Below are 21,574 nucleotides of genomic sequence, written 5' to 3' on the forward strand. Positions count from 1 at the left end.
CAAAAGTAAGAGAAAAAATGAAAACAAATAAAAATGATTTATTTACTACTAAAATTACCTAATGTTTTTATTTAATTTGAAAAAGGATGTATGTAAATATATGTTCTGTTAAAAAGTAAGAGACATAAAAGATATAACTTAGAAAAAACGAAGCTGGCACCCCGCTGGGGGTAGCCACCCACATGCTATATTTATTTTTATTTTATTTTTTTTTCACCAATAAAATATAACACTACCAAATGTCCATAAGGACAAATTGTAAAAAACCAAAATAAAATAAATAAAAAGAAAAAGTAAGAGAAGAATTAAATCAGATAAAAATGATTTGTATATTATTAAAATTACCTGATGTTTTTATTCAATTTGAAGAAGGATCTATATAATGTCATTGTCGGTTTAGAGAGGTTTTCGAATATTTGACATCGAATATCTTAGAGAATCTTGCAGTCTATGAAATGTCTCGCTGTCGACATATTTCACCCTTTTTCCCACTTTTCTGGTAACTGTCGTTCATCTTCGTGTACAGAAGCAAACATCTCTACATATTCCATGTATACACGAAACGTCTTGAATTACCGAGAAGGAGAAACAAGTAATGTATATTCTTGACTTGCTACTCGATCCCAAATTGAATTTGCCGGAAGCATACATACGAAGATTCGAGCGCATAACATCTACTGGCGTACTATATTTGCAGATTTTTACTTCTAAGCTGTTGCCAATTTCTCCCAAACGTTGGATTTAAGATATTTGTTTCTCAGCTGAGGAAATTCTTGGGATAATAATTCAATGTTCTGACAAAATTTTAATCAGCTACTTAAAGTCAAAGGAAACGATTAATAATTTTGCAATCTACAAAGTTACGAAATTAATTTTTCTCAATCTGTCTCGAAACAAATCGATTCTTCTATAATCTTCATTTGTTTTATCGTCGAATTTATTTGTATTATTCTTTATCATTTCGATACGAAGCTTCGAAAATATTATTTTCCAATACATTGTTATTTCCTTATTCCTAAGTTTTAGATTACAGATTTTCAAAAATTAATAAAGTTAGAAATCACCGGTACAGGTTTTGAAACAATTTCATTATTATATAATATATAATATATTATTATATATTAATATAATTTCATATCCAATTGCAAAACATTCTACATGTAATAACTGAAAAAAGGAATCCAGTTTTTCCTATTTAATCTAATTCTTGTTTCATCCATATAAACTTCAATTAATCATATAACATTAAAAGGATAATGTTTATTATATTATATTCATATATGAGGAATTATATTATGTTATATATAAGGATAATATTTATAATGTTTAATATATATTATATATTATATTAAATTATTATATCAATATAAAAAAATTAATAAATTATTATAATATTAATATATATATATATTATTCACATCTACGTTTCAACTGAAAAAAGGAATCCAGTTTTTCCTATTTAATCTAATTCTTGTTTCATCCATATAAACTTCAATTAATCATGTTACATTAAAAGGATAATGTTTATTATATTATATTCATATATGAGGAATTATATTATGTTATATATAAGGATAATATTTATAATGTTTAATATATATTATATATTATATTAAATTATTATATTAATATAAAAAAATAATAAATTATTATAATATTAATATATACATATTATTCACATCTACGTTTCAAATAACAAGATTCAAGAGAAAATAACAAATTGAATAGTTCTTTTATACAATGCATTCAAACATTGAAGCAAACTAAAATACACACCATACGAAAATAATCTGGTGGGTTTATGATACAGATGAGTAAAATCCACTGTCTTTCGAAAGTGCTGGCAAAGGACACATGATCTTCGTAATTGGAGCCTCGAAAGCCAGGAATTACCATACATTTGGCAGTGCTTCCAATGCTGCAGTGTCTTTAGTTACAGAGATATCACGAACCTGAAGTGCTCGTTCGGGTAACATCCCGTGGGCGAAGGTCAAGATTGACGTATTTGAGATATATGCCAAATTAGGAAGATTGGGTTTATTGTAGAATTGAGCATGGACAGCTGGCGCCGTGGTTCCAATGATTGCTCGAATTCTATATGTAATCGAATATCGCGAGTAATGTTGCATTCAAGGTTGCCTCTTACATTTTTTTATTTTCATGTAACTGTATTGGGAGTTGATGTTGGCAAAGTAAGGACATGACTAGCAAACCCTTTGCTTTGAAACTTTCACGTTTAGGTCTTACAACCCCTGACCACTATGAAGTACATGGGGATGACATCTGTCACAAAAGGGGTTACAGAAGAGGTCATAGAAGGGGTTACGAAAGGTCAAGAAGTCTTCACGTACCTACGTAGACCGGTCTTAACGTTTACGACAAGCCCAAGCTCCGTGGGATTAGATCAAACTAAGAGCGAAAAACAGACTGGTCGACGTGGAGTGGCATCAGCATTGTTGAACAAACATTCAGAAGCATAGAAAGAGCATAGCACAAAAATATAGAAAACAATGAATATGTATAAACGATGTTTCATTATATATTATACAGGGCGTTTCATTTTTACCCTGCCAAACAGTGTCAGCATATTTTATGATTAAGAGAGAAAAGAATAAAATGTTGTTACTAAACATACAGTCGTAAATGCTTTGTTACGGAGTTATGACAAAGATAACAAGATTATAGATAACTGGTTTCTTGTTTGTGTTTACTATTACATTAATTTATAATCTTGGTATTTTTGTTATAACTTCGTACTGAGGCGTTTATGACTCCATGTTTATGTAATATCTTTCCCTTATTTTTAATTATTCGTAGAATATGCTGACACTGTTTGGTGGGATCAAACTGAAACACCCTGTATTTATAACGTATAATGATATTCATCGCGAATACGTATGTTACAAATTACGTTGCGTATAAACATTTCTGTTCAGGTTGACTGATAGAGGAACGAGTGGATGATTTTTTAATAGAAAAATATATTGAAATAAGTATATGTATAAGTACAGGTATAGTGTATGCTGATCCAGATCCTCACTCTTTCAGTGTTACAATACAATAGAAGAAGGATAGGGAGCACTTTTATATATTTATAGCAAAGAACATTAGCAAACAGTTAACCTTGGTGTGTAGCTCTAGCTGAGGGCTACAAGAAACAGCAACAGAAATCTCTTTCACTCTCTCAGTGTTACAATACAATAGGAATATATTTTCATTGTTCATATGTTTATAGCAAAGGAAATTAGCTCTAGTTGGGGGCTACAAGAAACAGCAACAGAAATCTCTTTCACTCTCTCAGTGTTACAATACAATAGGAATATATTTTCATTGTTCATATGTTTATAGCAAAGAACATTAGCTCTAGCTAAGAGCTACAAGAAACAGCAATAGAAATCTCTTTCACTCTCTCAGTGTTACAATACAATAGGAATATATTTTCATTGTTCATATGTTTATAGCAAAGGACATTACCTCTAGCTGAGGGCTACAAGAAACAGCAGTAGAACTCTACTTACAGCTCCTTTGTTTCTAGACCTTGTAGCCCAAAACAAAATTTATATTCAAAGACACAATAATATGAACCTCCCCTTATTTTGAATTTTTTTCTCTAAATTCTATTCTCTTCGTAACAGCAGTCTCCAGCTCACGGATATACAAAAGAAAAAGATGTAGAGTTTTTCTTGAAGTAATTACTTCCACAATTTTGATATCCTGAATTTTCTATTTTTTCGATTAACTAAATTACGATTGAGAAAATGACGTAAAGGATTATGTGTATTCGTTCGAACCACATAAAATCCGGCACAATGACCTCTTGAATTTGGCACTGAAGAAAACAACACACACATTGTTCGAATATTTTTACACGATTAATAAGAACAACGTTGAAGATTTTGTTTCCCCATCGATTCACTGCCTCGACACGTTGTTCTAAAAACTATGTGATTTACTGCTTACTATCGATACATCTTACAGAATCTTGGAAGCACATCACGTTCGCTGAGTTTCTCCACAGCGGATGGAAATTAGGATTTTCGTATAAAACTCTTCTCACAGCCTGATCAGGCAATCCCAGAGCGAAAACAGATTAAATACCTGAATGTTCTAGAGAATTGGTAATGACTTTCCTCGTTGCTTAATATCCCATTATCTTTCAACTCTGTAGACTCTAAGGTTTCATTTTTGAATCTACGCCTCGTGGTTTTGAAATTTTGCAGTCCAAAATGTGCATATAACGAGTGTCACAATGTATTCCATTGTGTACCATGATAATCATTGAAATATACCGCTGTATGTGTTTCACGCTTTTCCAACCAACATTTTTGGTGTATTCTATGGATATAAATAAAAAGAAGAATGTTACATAAATACACAGTGGCTCACTATAGTTTGTGAACACTGATCACAGGAAACATTATATTCATTTTGTACGTGTTATACGTATAAAGTATTTTGAAATTTTGTTAGCCCTGTACTACGACGCTATTTTGCCTGAATTGATGTCTTCAGTGTTCATAAAATGCAAAGAAGATATTTTTGAATTTACGAAAGTGGATATAATAGACTTATTTCTCTAATATTTAACCTTTAGCGTACTTTAATGAAGGGAGGGATTATTTTAATAAGTGGAGAGATAAAAGGGAATTTGTTAGGAAGAAAATAAAAATGCTTTTATTTTACAACTTTCCAGTAACTCTTTAAATAAGGAGATTAAATCAGCGGGTATAAACTAAGAATTAAAAACTTTTTACAACGCATCATCGTTCCTGCAAGTACATCTCTCCGTTAAAAAACATTTTTAAATACTATCAGAAAATGAACAGAGATACGCATTATGTATCTCTTCGTATGAAACACCGAAAACAATAATTGTATCCGAAAATCGAAGAATATTTCCTATGGACTTAAATTACAAGACTGCGATTTTTTATGGATTCTTCACAAAATTGCAAAACATGCACGTAACATGAAGAAATATATAAAATATCGAGAACATAGTATTTTCTGTAATACCTGATAAGTAGAACAATTTTCTACCTTTAGGAAGGCTTAAGTTTCTTAATTATATCGGCAAAAATATAAATTTCCATAAAAGTCCAGTCTATACAGTACATTCTGCCATATATAGCGTGACATAAAATTACGTTGTAAATTTCCATTACAATGTACAACAATGCAATGTAAACTGCATAAATCGTAAGACTTACTTCTGTTACTGGAATTAGTATAGAGGGAACTATACACGTGCGTTTTATTGCCACGCCAGTGATTTGCCTCTACAGCGTGGAATTTATGGCCGAGTTGTCCCCCTTTCGATTTCCCGCTATTCGTCGTTTCGCCTTCTACGTCGTTTCCTCCGCACCGCCTCGTCTTTCTTATCATCAAAATTTTGTGTCACATGCCGGATATATGTAGGTATCTGTTCGCGATTCCAATTTAATGGCGCGATGTTCTCGTGTCGAGTGATCAAACCGAGGGACTTTACGCAGTCTGATTTAACTCTGATCTTTCTACTTCTCATGCAGCCGCTGTTCCTAGCGATAACACGAAACGACTCAACTCCGATTGTCTCGTATACCATAATATTTTCCAAGATTCAACGTAACCACTGAAAAGTGCCGCGTTCTGCATACGATTTTATCAGTTTAAATATAAACATGCGCGATCCTGAGAAACGTTTGGAAATTATAAATGCGATTTTTGGCAATCTCGCTAGTGAAAAAGGGAAAAATATACAGAGGGCGTTAGGTGGAGCTTTAGATTATTTCGTGAGAATATTTGTGCCACGCAAACAGCGGTTAACAATTTAATTTATCAGTTTATTGGGTGTTCTAACAAATAATCGAAATATTCTAGTGAAACTTAAAGTTTGTTTAAAACAAAATACAAATGGTTCGAGTTAAATATTTGCCGCTGCTTTCTACGACTTTAAGCCATCCATCAGGCAAATGATGATGAGATTCCGTCACGGAAAAATGCTGTGTCTCTGGACGAGATCGATTATTCAGTTGTACGCTGAATATATTAAATATGGGTTGAACAAGTCGTAATTCATCTCTACTTCTGCCATTTATCGAATGCTGCTAACAATAGGTAATAAATCGTACATTGTTTTTACCAATACGAAAATTACAATAGAATGTAATTCAGAATTATTTATAAAAATTTTAAAAGGAATTATATGCCTTGTGTTCAGAGATCGTCTTTTCAACGTGAAATGTCCTAAACGATACAAAGCTACTTCACATTTTTATATCACGACATTGTACTACGCTAGAAAAATTTATTTATAATTCTTAATGACAATTGATTGTAAAATTCATCCAAATAAAAGAAACACTTGTATACAATGTGAAATACAAAATATACAGAACTTTTAAAAATTACAATTGTTCGTATTTATCGGTATAATTTAGCAACCTAGTAGAAAAGAGGAACTATTGAATTCATATACTTAAGTTGCAGTATATTTATACATTACTGTTGAGAATTTCGGATCTTAATAACCGAAATAATGGTATATGAACACTAAATTTACACTTGGGATTTATATTAGAATAGTTATATATTTATTTGATAAATGATCCCAAAGATATTCATCGATACACACTTGTACGCGTCTCAGCACTTTCTTCCATACCCGACTGAACCGACTGAACAGTTTACATTCCTTTGTTTTCGAGACGCCGCGCACACACATGTTTCTACACACTGATATTCCAACTGCGCATCTAACCTAATGTAGCACATAAAATTATACATATCTCAATAATTACAATACGTTGTACATTGTACAAATAAAAAATAACAACAATATATATCACAGATGAAACACAACTATATTTGTACAATAATTGCAATTACAATAATTGCACAATATTTACAAAGGAAAAACATCAACGCTATATGTCATATATAAAATGCAACTGTATTTGTACTTTACAGTCATTGTACAGATATTTACAAATGAAAAATAGCAGCGATATATAAACCACAGATAATGTGTGTTTCGTAACAAAACTTATAACATAATTCATCGCGTTTTTAATTGATCACCTGCTAATTTGTAATGTAATATGTTTAAAGCAGCTTCTATCGAAAAATTGTGCGAAAGATGCTCAAACTCTCATATCACAACCGTTTCAAATATTTTCCCTTACAATCAAAAGAATCGTAAAATGCAATAGATAATAATAACAATCATAATAACAGGTAATAATAATAATCATAATCGCGTGTACATTAGAAAAGAAAAGGATTTTAACACGCGTTTCGTTTGCTTCTCGTACTTTCTTTTATAGCTTTTCAGCATAGAACTAAAATTGCTGATTGAGGTTAGGTTAAAGTGGCGAAAACTATACATATGTATATATGTTTGGATGTAGAAAAAATGACGAAAGGAGTGGCCCGTTTTCATTCGTTGCGCCGGTTTCATTTTCCTTGCACCTTATCGGAATGCGAGTTGTCGAAAGTCTTCCTGATTATCAAAGTGCGTCATCGCGATATTCAACCGCCAAACAAAAGGTTTTTGTTTTCGGATCTGGGTTATCACACAAATGGACCGTGCGGCCCACCTTATTCTGAACAGGTAGACACGCTATTCGAACGAAACGTTTATAACGTGCATCGGCGATATTAATTCGAAACGAGTGTGTCGACGATCACGTTGCCAAAGTTTTCAAAAAATACACGGCTTTCGCAGACAGCATTTTACACGAAGGCTTTTAAAGGCTGTCTCTAAAATCAAACGAAATATACATATTTCATTTATTGTAATGAATTTCATTTTACAATTTGTTACGCGTTCATTTATGCGTACAGAGATATTTCCTTCATTATATATAGCCAGCGAGCAATATTATTTCAAAATTTCCATTCTTTATATTAATAAGTTTGTAATGTTTACTGACCACATTTCTGTGGAACTGTTAAAGCTGTAGTGCAAATAACCAAAGAGTTGAGGACTAAATGTAGACCTTCAACTTTCAAACCTGAAACTACTACTGTGAGATTTAATTCGCTTTTATTGATGTCTTTTTTATTAACGTTGTATTAACGTTTTTATCAAACACATTGTGATCACACTTACATCATTTGGATTTATGTTACAGTGAATAGGAATAATTGTTTCGTCGCCATTCAAAAATCTAAAGCGCAAATCTTTCTACATAATTAAACCACTTGTTCTTCTTCATGGAAAAATAATTTGAAGAATTTTTTGAAAGTGCTTCATGTTTTGTGGAATATTTTTAACCTGTTTATACTTTGAACTTGGAGTAACATAAATAAATTACCGTATAATAAACAAGCATACACAAACGCACTATATTATTTCATATAATTCTGCATTCGATCCTAACTTTTGGAACTTTGCTAGCCCAAACATCGACAAATATGTTCGACTCTTCCTTTACACTGGGTAAACACGTTTGATCTAGCTTGAAACAAGTTTCGGGATTAGTTTCATGCTCGTTCCGCCTAGAGGCGATTATAGTGTGTAATTTAGAGTGCAATTTGAGCATGAGCCACAATTGCGATACTCCGCGAAATTGAGGCCATTAAGTATTACGATACGCTAATTCACCGAATTCACGAAATTTACTTTTCTTCCGAGAAATTGTTCTACGGATATTTACAACGAAATTTTTATTTAAATTACTTCAAAATGTTCTGAATTATTTGCAATATAAATTTATGCAGCTGTCGTTGCTCGTTGAAAATCATTTTGTCTCTGGTTTTCGAATGCCTCTGTATCTCTTCAATGATACTATGATACTATGTTATAGTATATAACTCAGTATAGTATAACACTCACATAAACTGAATTTATGTTTAAAATAAATCATGTCGATCTTCAGGTAATTCACGACTCTGTATCCTGGAAAATAGATTTATTTTTAACACGATAGCTTTTCATTTATTGTCTTCAGTCAGCAGTTTTCAGATCGTGCAGGTTTCCATCATCAAAGTTCAAATGATCAGTTTTAAATCTAACAAATCACTTACAGGCAATTCTTTCATGACGAGCATCTTCTCTAGAGATAGCACACGCTTCATTCGCTATTTCTAATGCGTTTTTCATTCTTCTAATAAGAAAGAAACTCCAAATGCATCTTATTCTCTGGCACATTAAGTAGTTTGCAAATCAATTTATTTAAAAGATTTGCATACTTAATTCGGCATATGCGGTATAAAATTTGTTGTACAGAGACGAGAAAATTATTCAGATGGTCTGTTTCAAAAGCATAATTAAATCATACATATGCCTACCTATTCCTACATCATCATAGATCATCTAAAAATGTAGTTTAACGTTCTTCAACCTTCTGTTAGTAATTAACAAAACGTAGTGTTTTACAGGTTTCTTGAAATTAAAATACCATTCCACTATGACGCATGTTAAAAGGTAGGGGTGAGATACGCGGATAAAACGAGGTATTAACAGCGAATTCTACCAATGGAATGCGCGCAGCGTGTTTTAAACGCGTCTGACAGCTGCGTATCCCAATTTTGTAAAAACCTGCTGGTTGATAGACGACAGAACATTGACCTCTCGCTGGAAGCAGCGGCATTGAAGAATTTTCAGCGAATTGGAACGAAACTGTCGAAGACACTCCCCTCCCTCTCACCCTCCCAACTCCCAAAGAAGAAAAGAAAGAAAAGAAATAAAAATGGCGAGTATGAAACATAAAAAGAAGTTACGCGTGTTACATGTATCAGGCACGCTGAACGCGTTACAGATTCGGTTTTTACGTGCAGTAAAATACACATCCGACACGGGAGACAAAGAGGCAGCGATAAAGAGGAGGGAAAAGTCAGCGAGAGAGGAAAGGGCAGAGAGAGCGGAATAAAGGACCGAATGCAGCGAAAAGTCCTGAAAACGTTAATAACGAACGACCGAACGCGGAGACCGAAATCGTTGCGCCCCAGTTTGCAGCACTTTGTTGTCGACTTTAAAATCTTGGTTTTGTACGGCTCTAACAACCGGCAACACGACCAACAGTTTCTGTAGCTTTGGAGAAGGTCCAGATCCGTGGTCACGGTCTTCTCTCTCTTCCTTTCTCACTCTCCTTCTTCTCTCTCTCTTCCCTGTTTTTTCTTCCAGTTCATAAAGCTAATGTCTTGCTTCATCGTTTTTACAATCGGAGGTCGTTTCTTCGACGTCGGCGTGTGTAGGTGAAAGGAACAAAATTTTCATCTGCCGACTGCTCGCCCTGTCTCTTCATCTCGCCTTCGCCTTGAATCCTTCGCCACCTAACTCGCTATGAACTGCAACAGAACCCTTGCCCTCTTTGTTTCTTCCTTCTCTTTTCTCTTCTTCTCTCTTCTCCTCCTACTTCTATCGTTCTCACTACAATCTCCTGATTCGTTTCTTTATTATACCGTGTGTTTCGTGTCCAACCGCGATACAAGAGCCCCTTTACGCTTGTTTTATGTAGATTCGTCGTTATGGCGTTCTCGAGTGAGCTTGCACGTTGTTTATTATTCGTACGGTACCTCCTTCCACCGTTTTCGGCAGACCGGAGCAGCAGGATGATAGTTGCTCGGGGTATGTTGCATTTTAATTCTCCTCGAACTCTTGCAAACAGTCTGAGTCAGTTTTGAATGTCTTTCAAGCATTGTCCAATGGCGACTTTAGCGGTGTGACAAAGACCATACCCAAATCCACGTCATTCCATACTACCTGACAGTGAACCGTCAGGCTTTGACCTGACTTTCGCACATGGCCTAACATTACATTTTCCCTGTTACGTAGGGCAATCAGGATCCTCTCCTTGCCCCTCAACGCCTACAAACGCAATATATAAAAACTGCAAGCATTCAATCATTGTAATATTATACTTAATCATTTTCATGAATAAAAGCCTACAAAATTATAAAAGCACAGTTAAGTTATTGCTCAGCTACTGCTTTTTTTATCATTAATTTTATGTGACAGCGGCATCGTGCTTCTTCCTCTACTGACCTAAGCTCAATGGCCTTCTACGTGTCATCTCTTCTTACACTTTTACTTTTTTTCTTTTTGTATTTTTCTTATTTCACTGTTTTGTGTTCCTCTGGTCCTGGTTATCTGGCGTTCAATTTCTATACTGTTGCAATACGATTCCGGAAGTCCATAGTGTCTCAATCACAACTTCGTCCTAGGTTTACGGTTCGATCGCGATGTTCCTCCAATGAGCCAGCAGAATTTCCAGAATTTATCTAGCGTATCGTTTGCTTTCTGCCTCGTACTATGTACATCCTGTTTCCTACGCGAGTCCTTTGTCCAAACTTGTTCACAGATAGACTACCTCCTTCTTACAGAGTATTATTTCCCTCTGAAACTCTATTTTACATATGCTAATTTCGTGTCTGAAACTCTATTGTACATATGCTAATCAACTGTCCTAGATGTAATATCAAAATGTACATCATCTAACTAATTGCCTGAACATACTACAAAAGAAAGGCTCCATGGAAGAGACCCTAGATCTTCTGAAAGACATTGGTTTATGCAACTTGCTGCAGATTCGCTCTGCCCCTGATCATTCTTAATGTGACACTAGTGATCTCCAAAGATGCACATCACCTTAAACACACAATAGAAAGAAACAATATAAAATAAACATTTCTTAAGAAGATAAGAGAAGAAAATAATTTCATAAAAGATATAACTTAGAAAACACGAAGCTGGCACCCCGCTGGGGGTAGCCACCCACATGCTATATTTATTTTATTTTATTTTTTTCTTATCTACCAATGAGATATAACACTTTATCAAATGTCCTTCAGGACAAATTGTAAAAACCAAAATAAAATTAAAAAAAAAAAGAAAATAATGTCATACGTCGATACGTAAACACTGGCCCCCGCAGCGAACACGTTTCTTGTAATTTCTCGGTCGATTCCTGGTCAGTGGCAGACTGGATAAGTAAGAGGTCATCAGCGAAGGCAATCTGATGAATGATGAAGATGAATGAAGGCGTCTGAAGGATCTGTTGTGTATATCGAAAAGAGCATGGGTCCTACTACGCCGGTCTGAAATACCGCGGATCTTTCGTATTCGCCGATTGTCAAAGGTTTCATCCAGCATTTCAACGAAGAAGGTTTTTTATTCGTGATTTTTCCAATTTCTGGAAATCGTTTTCTCCCTTTGAAAAGCCTGTTAATGCCGTCGTAATGAACGCCTCGCGCGATTGATACCGACACTAAAGCGAAACAATGGTGCCGCCGATCGATCGTATGCATCCTGGTTACGCTCCTCAGCTACGCGCTCTGAGACAATGCAAATGAAACGGAAGCCATGTCTGCCACGGCAGGAAAAAATTTATGAGCATTGTCCGTGCTTACCGCGCAAGCTGATTCGACGAATAAAACAGATGAACGCCAATGGAAAGGTAGATCGATGCTGGGCACGAAAGTGGACCTGCTGTCGGGGATCAATTTAATTTGACGCTGTTCACCGATGATCCCGTGAATGGGGACGAACGAGTATTCTTTCAGGCCGATTGTTCCTTCCCTTCTCTTCTCTCATCGCGGTTCTTCATCGAGATTTTTTCGCCTTCTGCGGCGATCTTTCACATTGTTTACGCGTTGAATGGAAATGTGCTTTCGCGTTCAAATTCACGATATTCCAATCGTTGATCGACGTTTGAATCGGATGGTCGTCCGAGAAATGGCTGACTCGACGAAAGTCTGCAATCATTGGAAAGTCAGTGACTACGTAAATGTGCCAGTAGATAACGTTTACTACGCGTGGATTTTGTTCTGTTCGAGGCTAATTTAATTTAGTAGCAACATTTAATTTAGTTCAAAAATACCTTGGAAACAATTGGAATAATATACAGATAAGAATAATATTCGATTATAGATACGACTTTCGAAAAACCGAATAATAAAAAAGTAAACCGAAAAAAAGAAAAAGTTAAAATGAAAAAGAGCATTATTTAAAAAATGTGCTATTTTGTCACATTGAAAAAATTGTGCTCAATGTGTTAAGTATGTGCTGATAAATTGAATATAAAAAGAATATTTCTTAAATAATTTCTAGGTCGCCCCTTTCATCTTAACTTTTTCTTCTTTTCGTTTCATTTTTTCGGTTTACTTTTTTATTATTTGGTTTTTCGAAAGTGTCTTCATTGAAACAATGTTCTTATCATTATGATCAATCGATCTGGGCTATTTGCAGATATTTGCTCGTTTATTAGGTTAGGTTAGGTTAGGGTTAGGGTTAGGTAAGGTTAGGTTAAGTTAGGTTAGGTTAGGTTAGGTTAGGTTAGGTTAGGTTAGGTTAGGTGTTCTTTTCAGCCTACGAGGATCACATATGTTATGTTATATATTAATATTACTATTCCTTTTTTGTAGCTGTTAAGTATGTCTCGATCTTTTCTTTCTTTACTTTGATAAATTGAATTCAATTTGAATTGAATAAATTGAATTGAATAATATTGAATACGTTTACTAAAAACAATCAGTCAGTGATATTAATTGTAGTAATTATAACGTTATTTTTAAGATAGTCTAAATATTAGTCGAAATTGTCAAAAAATACTTTTACTAATATTACTTTTAATAAAACTGAATTTAAGTTTCATCCTGAATACGATCGTTTCATTTTGCAACTAATACCTTTACACTAGCAAATTATTGCAATTATATGCATAAAGTAGGCTGCAAAGGAAACTCTAAAATCTAATTTTGGTCTCTGATCTTACTTTAGGCAATTAGTAGACATTACTAAAAACGATAATTAATATTAATTATTATAAATGAGAGAGCAATAATCAAAGGTGCTGCACAGGTACCTCAGTTAGGTTGCATACAACTGATTCAATGTGTCTGTTAGATGTCTTGCATTGGCAAATGCATATTTCTGGTCGCATTCTAAACACCGACATGCATAGATTTTATAAAACATCACATTAAAAACAAAGTTAAAATTTGAGTGACGCAGATGCATAAATTTCTTCCTTTAATTTCAATTTTAATTTATCGATTTCACGATCAAGAGATATGGCAAGAGATAGACAATAAACAGTAGACAAATGATTCCTAAGCATCAAACTTTGGAAATATTACAAAATATCGTTTTATGTAACTTTTTGCTGCAATAGCATTTGGCCATAAAAGATATAACCTAGCAAACACAAAGATGGCACCCCGCTGGGGGTAGCCACCCACATGCTATATTTTATTTTTATTTTTTTTTCCCAATAAATAAGATAAAATACTTTACCAAATGTCCTTTAGGAGAAATTGTAAAAACCAAAGTAAATTAAAAAAAAATAGCATTTGTTGTTCAAAAGCTTACAAATGGCAGTGCATAAGTGAGAAAAGAGAAGAAAGGATGAAATTTAATTTAAAATTGAGCACAGGGAAAATTTGATTCCGTTCTTTATTAAAATTGATCGTTCAGCTCCTAACAAGTTCGTTATTGTAGTCTGGATTTCCCGTATTTTCGCTTCGAAAGATTCGTTGTGGTGGCCAAAGCCTCGTATTTTTCACTTGATAATTAAAATTTTCGACGTAAGCTGTGCTTGCTGGTTGCCTATTGCCAAGCTTTATTAACGCAAAACAACAGTAATAAATTTTGCATAGAACACCGCCCTGCCATTATTAAGCAAACCACACCGCTTTCGTTATAGCTCGTTTCAAAAGAATCGTAGTGAGGCGTGTTAAATTCGCTGAAAACTTTTTGTTCAGAAACATGAATTCTGTGCGACTTGATTTTTATTTTAATTAGAACATCGAGTTATGAAGATCGAGTATAACAGCGATACATCTCTACCGAGCTGTGTGTAAGTGTTGGTGCAAAAAGTGGGAAAAATTGAACAGAGGAAGACTATTTTACAACACGCTTAATGTTCATGTCAAGTTTTTAATTAATAAACGTTGCTTTCCAACCGATGGCTCGTTTCACTTATTTTTTAATTATAGAACATTCGATAGTTGTTTCCGTTTCTGTATTATTCTGTTGAAAATGCTTCAATCTATTAAATAATCGATATAATCAATCGATATAACATTTTGAGCAATAACACGGAAATATTATTTACGGTGGCCGCGGTGAATAAACGATATGACAGGACGTATGACATGAATGTGAGCTGATCGAATCATTTAATAACGATAATGCAGGTAAACCAAAGTTTATAAATGTTTAGCGCACTCTACATATCAAATTTCTTGTATAACGCGGTAGAAATTATTTATTTCTTTAACATCATTCGACATTTAATACAAGATTTAAGATTATTTATCCTTTCACCTCATAACATTAATTCTAAACAGGAGTTGACAATTGTTTAAGAAAACTGTACAAATTTCCTTCAGTTCTAATTTCCTGTTCCAATTTTTCTTACAAAGAAACGTGCCCACATTTACAGAATATCGCTGAATGTTTCGATTATAGATCTTTCTGTCAGTAAGTGTTCTGATAAACGAGCTTCTCATAAAATTCGGATCGTTCGTTTGTGTACCGCTAAATAACGCTCAGAGGTAGGTGCGACCTTAAATAAATAAAATAAAAAGAAAAGAAAAGGAGAAAAAGAGAAGCGAGAAGAGAAAAAGAAGGCAAAGAAGCACGGTGACCGAATCGAGGCGTCTCGTTAGTTAAATGTCGTTCATACGGAGCCGCAAATGCTGCTATTAATATTAAGCGGGGCCCAGTGCCAGTTTCAAAGAGATTTCCTTGCTCGTACGAGGCTGGCAGCGCCCTTTGAAAAGAGCCCTTACGGGCCAATGAACCTATGCAAGGGTGTGAATAGAAACACTTGTGAAATTAATGTGCCGGAATGTCGACGACCGGCTGACCCGTATATCGAACGCGAATCTGTGTACTTACGAGAAATTTTTGCCTCGCGACGAGGCCAGAGGTTGAATCCGGGTGGCACGTAATCAAGGCAGAAGGTCGCGCGCCAATTTTTCACGTCGATGTTCGAAATTAAACGGAAGACAGGCTGGCGCACCTGCACCGATTTTGTAGCTGTGTGCTCGGCGTCCAGAGGCAATTTTCTATTTCATTAATTCACATGATAACCGACTCTTCGACGGTCGCGAGAATAAGTCTCCTCCTTTTTTTAATTGGTGCTCGCTGGGTCGTGACGCGTCCATTACGACACGACCTGCATATACCTGTGGACATATAATTCATTTGCTACAAATTTAACAATTTGCGTTCTAACGTGAAACTTTGCGTCCCAGCTCTCATCCGAGTTCTTATCAGCCACTCGTTTACCTCTAATTCCATTGCTTCTTAAAAGTTGCGTTGTAAACATGTTGGAAATTTATTAAAACAGTCAGGCTTACAGTATTACCAATTAAATTAGTAATAATAAATAAAAATAAACTTACCACGATGGCCAGATGCATCTACGAAAAACTGAAGCAGCTTTCTCTTTAACTCCATATCTTCTAACTTGTATACACATTTTCAGGTCCGTTTCAAACCTGACCAATATGATCAGGATAGTTGTGTCTCGTCATGGTGTTCATGAAATTCCTAAACGTTCTGTGTAGTACGAGCTCCGGCCAAATATCAACTGGACCGCGTGTGGCACATCTCCGCAGCGTCAATTATCCACATGGAACTGCGTGAGAGTTCAAATAGTTTAGTCAAATGTTTCACAATAAAGCTATATTAAAACCTGTTTGGACCTATGGGATCCAAAATGGGAAACAGCAAGTAATTCCAACATAGAAATTCTTCAACGATTCTAATCAAAAACTCTGAGATCTTTAATAGATGCACCTTGAAACAATACATGAAGACCTTAAGATACCTACAGTTAAGGAAGAAATATCCAAATTCAGTAACAGATATAACATAAGAGTTAACAACCGCCAAAACTCATTAATTACTCAATTACGACGGATCAGATCCGCAGGCTAAAAAGACATTACCCTGCAGATTTTAACATTAGATTCAGCTGGAATCAAACATACGATAATCGCTTACTATACACGTTATAGTACCAGAATAATTTGCTTATAAGTCTCAATGAGAATTGATTGTAAAATTTTTCCAAATAAGAAAAAGAAATGTTTAACAGACAGCACATGCTGCTCTGTTTATCGTTTCTTAAGTAGTAACGCAATGAGCGAGGAAACTGTACGTCTTCACAACGCATGGTTATTAAGTTTACTTTCTTTGAGGGCGCAAAGGCCATTGGATTTTTGCGTAGATCGCGACTACAGTTTGAGAATGAAACATTAGCAAGAAACGTTCAAAACACATTTTATTCGCGACGCCTCGAGACAGGTGTAACACCAGCAAACGTGGAAGCTGTTGGCAAACCGATCGAGCACGACCGACGCGTGAGGATCGACGAAATTTGCTCGAAAGTTAAATATTGGTCGTGGGAGCGTGGTTTCCATTATTCGGAGAGTTGGAGATCCGCAAAATCACGAACACCGAAAGAGGCAGCAGCAGGGCAATGTTTCAACCGCAACGAAGAAGTAGAGCAATTCGCGTGCGATTGCTTTCTGACCCAGCTCTCCACTTTCTGTGAAACAGCAATGAAAAACTTAGCAATCACACGGCAAAAGTGTACAGGGAGAAACAGGGCATATACGTATAAAAATAAATCGGTTGTTCTTCTTGAAACATTTTACCGAATTATAAAGTTAGCAACAGAGTCCGGTTTGTATTTGACCGACCCTCGTGGTGATATACTCGGTGATCTGGCAAATTATCTTCTTTTTCTCTGTTGAGAATTTTGGATCTTAATAACCGAAATAATGGTATAGAAACATTATATTTACACTTAGGATTTATATTAGAATAATTATATATTTATTTGATAAACGATTCCAAAGATATTCATCGATACATACTTGCACGCGTCTCAGCACTTTCTTCCATACCCGACTGAACAGTTTACATTCCTTTGTTTTCGAGACGCCGTGACACGCAACTTCCACACACTGATAGTCACATACAAGTATTACTACTACGCAGCTAACCTAATCTAGCACATAAAATTATACATATGTCAATATTCTCAACATGAGAAAACCATCGCAATTTTAGGCAGTGAAGTGTAGTTGTTGTATTGCAACGTACAGGGTGTTCAAAAGAAGGGTTCATGAATTATAGTACTCACCAAGAGGAAGAAAAAACGTCCAATCGACGTGACTCCTGCGATCAATCCTTTCGACGTGAAATCGATTTCTATCATTTACAAACATCGATGTCACGAGCGAGTTTCTTCTTGGAACGTAAACAGAGAGAGAGTGATCGAGAAGTGCGTTAGCTGAACATTGTCAACACAAAATCATTACTAATATCAACAGAGATTACTTCATAGAGGCAAACAAAGTAAAAACCTTCTTTGTTACAGCAAATGTTCGATATGTTTTCCTTCCATTGCAATGCAAAGCTCACGTCCACGTATCATAGATCGCTTGTGTTGACAGCCTTGAGCCAACGTACTTCTGAATCAATCTTTTTGTTTACGCTCGACGAAGGAACTCGACAGCGACATTCAATGTTCTGAAATGATAAAAATGGATTTTACGTCGAACGGATTGATCGTAGCACCTGTGTTGATTGCACATTTTTTGCTTCCCTCGATAATCACCATAAGCCCCGTAAAGGCTTTTTTTCAACAGCCTGTACAATGTCAGGGCCTCGTTAAGATGATTACGGTCTTTTTCCCTGGGAAAAATCATCGTTAAATCCCAAACATGTTTTAATGAGATGAAATTTAAAGCTGATGCTTACAAATGGCTGAGGTATTTTTGTTATAACTTGGCCAAGAGCTAGAGCTATAACTTAGGCTAGAGAGAAGTATTAGGTTGTCCGAAAAGTGTCTTTCTTTCGCAAACGTATTTTTTAGTGCATCTTCATATAAACGTAAAACCAATTCTGTTAAGTGTCGTAGTGTTTATCTCAACATAACAAAATGGATCGTACGTAATTCGACAAAATTATATAAAACAAAAAATGTTGTGCGTCTATTATTTCCTCATAAAACGAAAGAAACTTTTCGAACCACCTAATAGTTTGCCTGAAATTTAATAATTTGCAGAAATAATAATATTATAATTTGTAACGGACGAGAAATTATCCACTGCTTACGTGTTTAGTAAATTTGGAGTTAACTGATCCGTAATATCATTAACAAGACGTTTATATACAATAAAATATAATACTTTTATTCACAGATAAGTATTCGATAGCTACAGGATATGTTGCGATGTAACTATTGGAAGATGGCTACTTTGTAAATCGCTAATAGCAAGTGGATAGGTAACATAGTAATTACTAGCTACCTATAAGATAGAAAGAATGACAAAACAAACCAAAAAAGCGGGATCCCTTGTAATCCGTAAAGAGAACGACGAAGATGTTATCCATCTGCTTTTAATCGAAGCCTATTTTTAAAAACTACAGATATTATACGTGAAGAGTAAATTATTTAATTACCGCAGAAACAATTTATTAATTTAAAAAAAAAATATATATATATATCTCTAAGCATTAAATATAGCTTATACAATTAACATCTGAGAATGTCGACAACAATAATTCCGTAATATATGTACACAGAATTATTTGTTGTATTCTTTATTTATTTCCACAAATAATCAATTCTGAAATCCAATTATTTGTGTAAAATTTGTACTCACTCTCCAAATAATATCTGGTGACATTTATACTACGTACAAAGTAATTGGATGTACTGTGTATTTCTCATGAAACTTTCACTTTTTATGCAGATGTAAACAAATTTCATTTTCGTTTAACATGCAAATCTTATTATTAAATAGGTTTTGAAGTTCGATATTTAATTGATTCACACAGATTTAGTTTTGTATATTCTGTATTTCACCACCATGTACAGCCATTTCAACACACCGGGTATCCTCTGATAATTAACAGGTGGCGCACGGGGGAAAACAAAAGAGCGTCGTTAGTAGTCGTACCAACTTTGCATGTAGGAACTAGTGATCATACCAACCTAACATTTTCCTCAACAAATCTTCCATCTGCTCTAGGAACACATTATCAATACATTGAGCACGATAACGAAGTAATATAGAGTATGCAAATTTTTTAAAGTTCTTTAAAATTACAGTACTTTCAAAAATACGAGAATATACGATAATTGCACCCCAGTTCCTTTTAACGACTGTGGTATACGTTACATACACATATTCAGAACCACATGCATATAACATATAATGTCACATGAGAACGTTGCAAATTTAGATATTTATATATATACTCACACATTTATGTACCATGTCTATAACCCCAATGCGGTACGAAGTGATACAAATGCAGCAGAAAAATGAAAAACAGTATTAGTGAAATAATACTGTCCTAGTGATAATAAAATGAGTTACCAAAAAATTATTTGTTGCCATTTCATACGAGTAATATGTATGTATATGTACATACTTATTTATTTCTTCAATTACAATATTATTTAACCGTAGAAACAAGGAACTTTGGTCGGTACTGTATATCGATACTACGTCATTTGCCATAATGTGTTAGATAATATCATAAATTTGATTCCAAGAGATAGTTATAAAAGATTGGTATTATGTGAGTATGCGAGACTGAGTTTCGTAGATGGTAGAAATGACCAGGAGCTATCGATACGAAGATACTAGCGTTGCAAGAACGATGATATGGTAGGTACGGCGGTGTATTTTATGCTTCAGACCTGGAGAATCATAGTGAGTTTTCATGTATTCAGACGAAACATCTGCCATAAATGTTTTACACACATAAATATTTTACTATTGGGAAGTATATCCATAGAATATTGACGACTATACTATGACGTACCTATAATACGACCTGCTTATAGGTTATGTTTAAACATTTTTAATTCCAAAATCTTTATAAATTACAAATATCTTCAAACACGTTGCTATGTCCATAAAATTTCCATAAATCAGAGTAGAGAAAATTCGTAGGATAAGGATAAAATGAAATGTCAGGGAGCGTACGAGTATTTAATATTTCTCTGCGAGACGAGATTACAATATTAAAATTGAAAGAGATATTAAATCTATCAGAATATAAATGGTACTGATAAATCTCGTATCTGGAATTTGACAAATTTGGACAGAATTTATTTCATTCAGATAGAAAAATGGGTAGTAAAATATATTAAAGGGGGGGGAGGGAGGTGAAACAAAACGAAAGATACAAAGAAATGAAGCGAATTCTACAAATACTCGATACTATGTAAACAAACGCTTATATAAGAATCTTTAGCAACAACGCTCACGAGTTATTCATTTAACGCGTGTACGTCCATATTAGCGTTAAATACTCAGCTCACGTTTCTACCAGATTACTCTGATTACTGTATTGTCCAACGGCCTCTGTGAGTAACGGGTGCAGCAGCGAACACAACGTTTTAACGTTGAATATACGAAGCGGCAAATGCCTATCCTAAAATTCCCAGGATGTGAATGATAATTCGTTCCTTCTAACGAGTTTTCGTAATTTAATTTCTCAACGCGTTGCATTACACACACGAGCTGTGTAAACAAGGTGCAGCGATGTGTTTGATCGCGCGTTCGTGGTAACCATAATGGCGTATAATTCGCGTTAAAGGTTGCGAAA

The 21,574-nt window shown here is 34.7% G+C and overlaps 1 protein-coding gene and 3 long non-coding RNA genes across 11 annotated transcripts in view; 1 reads left to right on the top strand and 3 right to left on the bottom strand.

Annotated features, from left to right (window-relative positions):
• LOC132908990 (acetylcholine receptor subunit alpha-like) overlaps nucleotides 1-21,574 on the top strand; it is a 389,316-nt gene that overhangs the window by 308,076 nt on the left and 59,666 nt on the right. The window lies entirely within an intron of this gene.
• On the bottom strand, nucleotides 3,478-6,428 carry LOC132909050 (uncharacterized). The gene is made up of 3 exons (XR_009658482.1): nucleotides 6,391-6,428; nucleotides 5,211-5,611; nucleotides 3,478-4,401 (listed from the first exon to the last, which is right to left on the bottom strand). It is a non-coding gene; the product is annotated as an uncharacterized LOC132909050 (long non-coding RNA).
• Nucleotides 8,880-11,532, bottom strand: LOC132909052 (uncharacterized). Its single transcript, XR_009658484.1, has 2 exons — nucleotides 11,441-11,532; nucleotides 8,880-11,363 (listed from the first exon to the last, which is right to left on the bottom strand). It is a non-coding gene; the product is annotated as an uncharacterized LOC132909052 (long non-coding RNA).
• Nucleotides 15,468-21,574, bottom strand: part of LOC132909057 (uncharacterized) — a 165,081-nt gene continuing 158,974 nt past the window's right edge. The window contains exons 2-3 of the long non-coding RNA XR_009658488.1: nucleotides 15,827-16,628; nucleotides 15,468-15,729 (exon numbers count right to left, since the gene is read on the bottom strand). This is a non-coding gene — a long non-coding RNA (uncharacterized LOC132909057). The remainder of the gene's footprint in view (nucleotides 15,730-15,826; nucleotides 16,629-21,574) is intronic.

Source organism: Bombus pascuorum, chromosome 7, assembly GCF_905332965.1.
Source record: "Bombus pascuorum chromosome 7, iyBomPasc1.1, whole genome shotgun sequence".
NCBI classification, from domain to species: Eukaryota; Metazoa; Arthropoda; class Insecta; order Hymenoptera; family Apidae; genus Bombus; species Bombus pascuorum.